An 8,143-nucleotide genomic window follows, 5' to 3' on the forward strand; every position below is an offset into this window, starting at 1 on the left:
TGGGAAAGAGAAATGGGGTGGGTGGGCATTTTTTTAGTTAAAAAGTAATAATTAAATTAATTTATGTATTTGAGCAATTAAAAAAAATAAAAATATAAAATATAAGGGATAATAATAGATCCAATTTTAGACTATTTGTGCACCACCAAAAAATTTTAGACTAAACCCACATAATTTTGCCAACCATGGATACCATTTTTGCAATTTTGTCTATTTATACTCTTACTACTGACTAGATGTATAAATGTATCTATATTGTGGTGTGTTTATATATATATATGTGTGTGTGTGTGTGGGGGGGGGGGGGGGGGGCTTGTCCAATCAGGGGTACATTAGTAATGATGTATGAATATAATCACTAAAAGAAAACAAGGCATTACCAGCGACAAAAATCGCCGCTAAAAGTTGGATTTGTCGCTGGTAAAATTAATATCGACAACATGTTGCCACTAAAAGTCGTTAGTACTGTCATATCGCTATTGCTCAAAGCGTCGTCGCTAAATATATATTTATCTCTGGTAAAACCCTCTGTTGTCGATATAATTTTGTCGCCAGTAATATTATTTTTCATTTTTTTATCAACACTTTTCGGGTGCAGAAAAAGCGATACGTAACGACATTAAATGCATAAAAAATTACATAAAGACGTCCAATTAGGTATCAAAGTGTTATAATTTCATACAAATACCAAAATAAACAAAAAAGTGTTATAAATTTATATCACAACAAGTCTAACGTACAAAACACAAACTAATTATCCGACGAACCATCATCTCTACTCCCCTATTTTCCTCTTTGATCATCACTTTGTGGTTTCCCCGATTGAAAAAACGCATAAAGTTCATCCCTATATGTCGGGTCGTTGCGCATTGCACGAAGATTTTTCCAACTACATAATAAATAACAACACATATAAATTAATAAGTTAAATTATTAATATAAACAAAAACTACCAAAGTATATTGCTATTTCATGCACTTAAATACAAGAAATACCAAAAGTACATTGTTATTTCTTTAACTTGGGACATAAACACAATTACCAAATCAACATGCATTTATTGATGCCAGAGTACATTGTTATTTTTAAACTAGGGAGAAACAACCAAAGTACTTTGCTATTTCTTGCACTTGGAACATAAACACAATTACAAACATAATTACCAAATAAACACGAATTTATTGATCATTATATAGATGTATGAGACTTTGAAATTAAATATTCTTGTTTTACAACAAATGGTAGCTTACTTCCTACTTTGTTTTTTTTATTCTATTATAGTGTTTTACTTTAAATAACATTGTCAAACAATAACATCCTACTTATACTAAATACACAGAAATATACCACATATACACCAAATATACATACATTCACATACATATATCAAATACATAATAGCATCCTCCTTATACCAAATACACATATTTTCATATATATACATAATTGCATCATACTTATACCAAGTACACATACATTCACATACATATACCACATATAAACCAAATATACATATATCAAATACATAATAGCATCCTACTTATATCAAATACACAAACTTTCATATATATATATATATATATATATATATATATATATATATATAGCATCCTACTTGTACCAAATACACATACTTTCACACACACACACACACACACACATATATATATATATATATATATATATACACACCACATATACACCAAATACACATACATTCACATACATACGAAATAACATCCTACTTAAACCAAAATACGGAAAAAAAAATGACAATATACACGATGGGTGGAAAAAGTTGTGATACATGTCTCGATCAAAGGAAAATACGGAATTTAAAATAATATCCCAATCCTATTGATCCATAGGATTAGTTATGGATCTAACCAACCCAAAAATAAAAAGATTTGAGTTGTTTAGTCATCGAGTTTTTAGTTGAAAAATTCTATATTTATACTTTCACACACATACCTTCACATACATATACCACATATACACAAAATACACATACATATATAATAGCATCCTACTTATACCAACTACACATGCTTTCATACACATAGACCAAATACACATACTTTCACATGCATACAACAAACATACATAGATTCAAATACATATATCAAATATTCACACATATGCCAAATTTCACATAATATATATATATATATATATATATATATATATATTGCAATTAATCTCGAAATTTACAGTACACAGAACATGTGGTGGTCGGAAATTAATAGATGGTGGTAGTCGTTGATGGTGATAGCAACAGTCATCGGTATAAGTTGGAAATAAAAAACTGAAGTTGAATTTTTTTTTTTGCAATTAATAACTATTATAAGCTGGAAATCAATGTTAGAAGATAAAGAGAAATGAAAATGAGGAGGAGATGCCCTAAAGTCGTCGATATATCCTTTTCCCCTTCGTCGGAATCTCATAGTAGGGAGTTATTGGTGGCGTGTTGCTCCTTGTTAGCCTGAATCGGACGAGGGTGCGAGTCGTCGAAGAAATGGGGAAGAAAAAATAAGAGAAAAATATGGAAGATTAGAAGCTAAAAACGGAAATAGAGGCATCGATTTTTTGCTTATCTGCATCAAACAATACCGACAACTTCAAAACCATTAGTGGCGACTCCTATCAATAGCGGCGACACCTATGGAGGGAAATTATGCAGCGTCTTTTGTTTTGACCTTTAGCGGCGACAAAAATCATCGGTATTGATGTCTCCGCTATTGGGTTTGTGTGAAACAGAGCCCCAACCATTGGATTAGATACTTGATCAGACATATAGGATTCGAAATGTTTTACGCGGATCAAGACTTTATGTAAGATCCCAAAAACGAGACCCAAATTTTTTTGCTTAATTATATTACTTATGAAAACCGTTTACGGAAAACATCATTATTATCATTTCATACATCAAGTCACAATTACAAGTCTCAAAAACCATATCATCAAATAGTAAAATATCAAAGTACAATCCCAAGGTTCTCAAAGCGGAAATCATATGTGTGTGATGCGCTGCTACCCTTCCGGCTCCTTCCCATTAGCTGAAGAGGTACCTGAAACCAAAACTAAAAAACTGTAAGCACGAGGCTTAGTGAGTTCCCCCAACATACCACATGTGACAACCCAAAAGTTTCCATTCTGTAAAACCATCCACAGCAATCGAAGTCAAATCCGTTCTGCTAACTTTCAAACTTTTGGGATAAGTTTGAGTATTTCAGGATTTACACTGAAAGAGATATTAGGAGAGAGGATGCACTAGGGTATTGTGCAACTCTGTTTTTCAAAAACTCATTCATATTAGAGTTCAATGCCTGAATAAAATATTTTTTTTTTCAAAAACCCTAGGGGTATATATATGGTTCTTAACCATATTTATTCATTTGTTACATTTCCAACTAGAGAAAACCCGAATTCTCTCTCAAGGATCTTCACCCGATCACCCCCAACTATAAGCACTTCAACCCTAAAGTGTATTATAGTGTAATATATGCCTATATAACATGAAAATTAGCCAAAAACACCAAGGAAATGGTGTTCACGGCCCAAGATCTTCTTGGACCGTGAACACTAAATTTGATGGCCAAAGTATGCCCAATGACCCTCCAAACCTTGGAACTGAACCTAGAGACTACCCATGACTTTTTTAAACCTCAAAATCATTAAGAAACAAGGGCTAGAAGTGAGTTCACGGCCAAGGATGTTCTTGGGCCGTGAACTCCATTTTATGGTGCCAAAATGCCCTAAATGCCTTCCTTAAGCCAAGAGACTAGCCTAGCACTTTACCTTGATGTGTTTAGGACTCAAAGCAACCAAAATACCAACACCTATAGGTGTTTACGGCCACAAACAATTGTCAAAGTGGTCCATGGGCCGTAAACTCAAGTTAGGGGTGTTTTGATGCCACAAACACTTCCTAAGGCTTAGACTTGAATTTAGGATGCTTCATTTTGACCTTTAGGACCCTCATAAACATAAATGGCCATGAGTTTACTGTTGTAAACTCATTTGGGCTGTGAACTCCTCAAAAACTCCAAAGAAGGTGGTCTTCCTCATCCTAGGGTAGAGCTAAGGTCCCTAAATCATTCCCTAGCCTTCAATCTTGCACTTACACATGGGTAGCCATGAGTTTACAGCCGTAAACTCCCTTGGGCCGTAAACCCATGGTAGTAAACTCATGTGAGTGCCTTTATACCTTCCTATGTTGAATCACATGTGATTCCAACACTTGGTCAAGGTCTTTCCTAGTCCCGGAAAGTGTTATCTTTCATATAGTTGTTTATAAACACTATATTCATGTTAATATGTGTCCTAATATATCATTTAGGACTTATTGTGTCTCGGGACTTCATTCGTGGAACTTCTCATCCATACGCGCATACCCGTTTGAATCACCCACATCAGGTGAGTTCATACCCCGTAATGAATCATTTAACTATTTTAACTGTTTTAAGGGGGGAATACAGGTTGAACACAATGATAATTGTGTAAATATTTGTTGTTAAACATCCTTCAAAATGTTACTTATGTTATTTATAAGTTGTCAACACATTTCAAACTCGTTTTAAAGTCATGTTACTTTATAGTTATACAAAGCTCCGTTATTAAAGTAAAAGCATTACTTAGTAGAGAGATGAGTCATCTTAGTAACAGTCCAAGTAGAGCATTAGTAAACTATTATAGGTATAGTTTAGGTGAATGCTATTTGTAACACCTGGTTCCTGGTACGTAAATCTTATTTGTGTATTTTCCATTTTTAGCCTTGGACTCGACGAGTCATAGGTCCGACTCGTCGAGTAGAGACGAGACCCCGGGACATGTTTAAGTTGGTGACTCGGTGAGTCCATATTCCGGACTCGGCGAGTCCCCGCTGTTGGATGAAACCATAAGTTTCAGGGGTTTGCACCCTATTTAAACAACATATCCGCCCCAAGCCAGCCCCCATTCACCCCCCAGAGCTTCCAACCCTCGTTCTAAGCTATTCATAGAGAGTTTGAAGCAATTGTTGTGTGTTCTTGAAGGTTTTGAGGAAAAAGGGAAGTAGATCTAGAGGAAGGGAAGGAATCCAAGCATCTTTGTGCTCTCTCTGTAACAGCCCGAAATCTCAGGTATTGTTTAAATTATGTTTTTGGATGATTTAAGAGGGGACTCGGCGAGTTGGGGCCAAGACTCGCTGAGTAGGATCGCAGACTTGGTCGCGGGTCCGCGACTGGACTCGACGAGTCCAGATATGGACTCGGCGAGTCGACGCTGTTTAGCGGAAACCCTAACCGTTCAGGTTTGGGACGTATAAAAGGGGTCCATTGGCCGTCATTGTTCGTTTTAGCCTTCTGAGAAGAACCCTAAATCGATTAGTGCAGCAGGAGCAAGGATCTTAGGCCATTGTTGGTTATAGAAGAGTGGGTGTGCAAGAAAGAGGAAGGATTGGCTAAAAGAGCAGCAAGGGGTCACATTCTGAGGATTGGGAATAAAGAGAATACATCATCCAGGTAAGAATTCGTGTATGCTCTGCTATAATGATGTATTTATGAAATTAGGGTTTATAGAACCCATTTAGTGAATTGATGAAGTAATGCCTTGTTATCCCACGACTATAATCTTGTATTAGGACCTTTAGAGGTCCAGAAGGTCCCATGCATGTGTACTTCGGGACGAGACTTATCTCAGGAAGCAGTTACTCGTCTGCATGGCATGGACTCGCCGAGTTGTTCTTCAGACTCGGCGAGTAGCTTGAAGATTTACTGGGACTCGCCGAGTTGTTCATCAGACTCGGCGAGTGGAGTCGGGGTGGCCCCGCGATTCTTCCACAAGGACCTCGTCGAGTCAAGAGGGATACTCGACGAGTAGAAAGGGAATATTCAGGAATTTGTGAGGACGACTAGACTCGCCGAGTCGCCATGGTACTCGCCGAGTCCAGTCGAGTTGACCGTTGACCGTTGACCAGAGTTGACCTAAGTCTGACTTCTTAGGGATAGTCACACTTAGATGATATGAGTGCTAATGAGTTATGTAATGTTATAGGAGGGTTGTAGCTCGTTGGTTTGTGCACGAGTGATTTCAGGAGTTGCTAGTTTTCAGCATTTACGAGGTGAGTCTTCTCACTATACTGCACCCGGAAGGGTTTGACTGTGTGACCGGAAGGTCGGTTATGATATGTGATATGTATGCTATATGTGGTATGTTATATGTTATATGTGCTATGTATGATATGTGGGCCGGAAGGCAATATGTTACGGGCCGGAAGGCGATTATGTTATGAGGACCGGAAGGTCAGGGCCTGGAAGGGCGTATGTGCGTAAGTGTATATTGGGGAACTCACTAAGCATTTATGCTTACAGTTGTTGTGCATGTATTTCAGGTACTAGCGATGACCGTGGGAAGGCGCCGGCATGATCGATACACACTGAAGATGGTTTTATGATCTTGGGATTTTGAATAATTGTATTGACTGAATAATTAACTATTTATGTCTTGTTTTTAATGAACACAATTATGTTTTAAAATGGAAAATTTTATTTGGAAAATTTGAGTTGTTACAATTGGTATCAGAGCCTTGGTTTGAGGGATTCGGGTGCACCTTCGGGGGTAACTGAACTCAAACCGAGGATTTGAGGAAACTTTTCAAATAAAGGCATAAACTTTTGTAAATGGTTTTGTGGTAAGCAAGAAAGAAGCAGTGTGTACGATCAGTCAGCGCCCGAACGGTAAAGATCCCCAAAATACCTTACAATATTATATGATATGAATTGTTATGCATGCTAGAAGACTAGGTATTCATGATAGGACTAGAGTGGCCTGATTTGTGATGCCTTAGTCTAGGGAAGTTGCCTATATGAAATGCTTTGCTAGTATGCGGGTAGATAGAGCGTATCAGAAGTAGAGTACTCACTCTCTGGAGTTTGGGGAGGAGGGCTTGGGATGAACATTGATGCGGTGTGGTCGGTAGTATTGGGCCCGTACTACCGAGGACACCGGGTCAGTGGGAGGCCCAAGTAAGAATCCCTGGATATCTGGGACTGAGTAGGGTTGCGTGTCGAGTACGATTATACTCGGTAGAATCTATGATAGTTTTATGTTGTATTTCAGAGATATCATGGTTAGACCGCGGCACGGAGCAAGTACGAGCGGTGTGAGTGACGAGGATATTCGTCAGATGATCCACGAGAAGGTGGCGGCGGCGATCCGGGCTGAGATCCCGGAGATGTTCGGGTCTATCAAGACCACCCTGATGGAGACGTTCGACGAACGGTACGCCGCATTGACTGAGGCTGCAACCGCTGCAGCTACCGCAGCTGTGGCCGCTGCTAGGCCACAGGGGGGTGATTCGTTGCTGTTCCGAGAGTTCAGCAACACGAAGCCACCAGAGTTCGATGGGACGCAGGATCCGATTGCTGCGATGAGGTGGATCGCAGATATAGAGGGGTGCTTCTACACTTGTTCATGCCCGGAGCACCTGAGGGTACGGTTCGCTTTGAACCAGCTCCGTCTGGGAGCAAAGGACTGGTGGAAGTTCGTGACGGCGAACTTCACTTTGGCAGAGACTGCGGCAGTGACATGGGAGGGGTTCACTACCATGTTCAGGGAGGAGTACGTTCCCCCGGTGGAGCGGGAACGATTGGTTCAGGAGTTCTTAACCCTCAAGCAGGGTACTGATTCGGTGGCGGCGATCACGCGGAAGTTCCATGAGAGGGCGATGTTTTGCCCCGAGCTGGTGGCCACAGAGCAGGCTCGGATGAGCCGGTACTTGGGTGTTCTGAGGAGGGAGATCCGGGAGTTTGTGTCAAACTCCACTTATCATACCTTTACTGAGCTTCAGGCGAATGCCAGGAAGCGTGAGATCGAGTTAGAGACTCAGGCCAGGGAGGAGGCCGAGTCTCAGCAGGCAGACCGGCGGCCGGCTCAGTCTCAGCCGGCAGCCAAGCGGATCAAGTCCGCCGATTCGAGGACGGGAGGTTCGAAGAACCGCACTTGCGTAAAGTGCGGCAAGGGTCACGATGGGGCGTGTCGAGCCGGTGCCTGCTACAAGTGCGGCAAGGAGGGGCACATTGCTAGGGAGTGCCCCAAGGGGTTTATGGTTTGCTTCCATTGCAACCAGACCGGCCATCGAAAGGCCGAGTGTCCGCAGCTTCGT

This window comes from Lactuca sativa, chromosome 2, assembly GCF_002870075.4.
Source record: "Lactuca sativa cultivar Salinas chromosome 2, Lsat_Salinas_v11, whole genome shotgun sequence".
Lineage (NCBI taxonomy): Eukaryota > Viridiplantae > Streptophyta > Magnoliopsida > Asterales > Asteraceae > Lactuca > Lactuca sativa.